The sequence below is a fragment of the Vulpes lagopus genome, chromosome 10, assembly GCF_018345385.1.
Source record: "Vulpes lagopus strain Blue_001 chromosome 10, ASM1834538v1, whole genome shotgun sequence".
NCBI classification, from domain to species: Eukaryota; Metazoa; Chordata; class Mammalia; order Carnivora; family Canidae; genus Vulpes; species Vulpes lagopus.
Genome location: NC_054833.1, coordinates 56,864,310 through 56,865,348, shown reverse-complemented (window position 1 = coordinate 56,865,348; position 1,039 = coordinate 56,864,310). Strand labels below are relative to the sequence as shown.

At 63.7% G+C, this 1,039-nt stretch overlaps 1 protein-coding gene across 8 annotated transcripts in view; it reads right to left on the bottom strand.

Moving 5' to 3' along the window:
• The window catches only part of SPNS3 (sphingolipid transporter 3 (putative)), a 29,395-nt gene that overhangs the window by 1,576 nt on the left and 26,780 nt on the right, over positions 1–1,039 (bottom strand). The gene's annotated exons all lie outside the window — the stretch shown is intronic.

Below are 1,039 nucleotides of genomic sequence, written 5' to 3'. Positions count from 1 at the left end.
CTGGGGATCCACCCGAGATGCCTCCTGTAAATATTCTGTAGATCTCACACGTACACATCGTGCACTCACTCAACCACTCCCAGGGAGGTATGGTTATCATGCCCATGTCACAGATGAGGAAACTCTCTACGGGAGGCCACATAACCGGCCTGGGGTCACTCGCCAGGAGACAGCAAGGCTGGGATCCCACCCTGGGCCTGCCGCTCCAGGATTGACCGACAACCCCTGCCACCATGTGTTACCTGCCCGGGGTATGTGTGTGGGGGGGCTGCCTGGTGGTTCCCTTGTGTCTGCTCCCGAACACTTGGGAGACCGAGAAGGACCAGGAGGCCACCCTCGCTCCACCTCGCCCCTGGGTCACTGATGCACAGGGAGCCGAAGGGTACTGTGGGCAGGGACCCAGTGAGCAGAGCCGTGGAGGCCGGGGAGTCGCGGGGCAGGCCGCAGGGCCTAGGGACAGGCCTCAGTCCTGTGGCTGCTCAAGGACATGGAGCCACTCTAGCTAGAGGAGCTGGACCGGCCACCAGGCCAGAGCAGGAGCTGATTGTGGCTTCGCACCGTCCCCAGTGCTGGGACTCTGCTGTGAGGGTCCAGGGCAGCCGGCTCCCCAGGACTCTGCGGTGCAGGGACAGGTGGACCCTCCAAGGGCTGAAGAGGCCGGGCTGCAGCTAAGACCCTCGGAGTCAAGTCCCTGGGACCTGGGGGCCCAGAGCAGCCCTTATGGCCAGGGCAGGAAGTGTTTCCCCAACCTGCTCACCCTGTGGCCTCACAGAGCCCCAGGGTGGAGGCAGGGGTGGGGGCGGCCCAGCAGGTAAGTTTAGAGGGGAGAGGCTCTGGTCTCTATTCTGGGACAAAACACCTCCGTTCCTGACTCTCCTTCCTCACAAGACCTGCTCCATTTACAGTGGGGAGCATGAGCAGCACCACCTAAGGGCCTGCAGTGTGTGGGGCAGCAACGGGAGGTGCGCAGGTCTCCCTACGTGGCTCTCACATCCCACACGCGGGGGTGGGCAGAGCAGGGCCCCGGAGACCAGGGCAG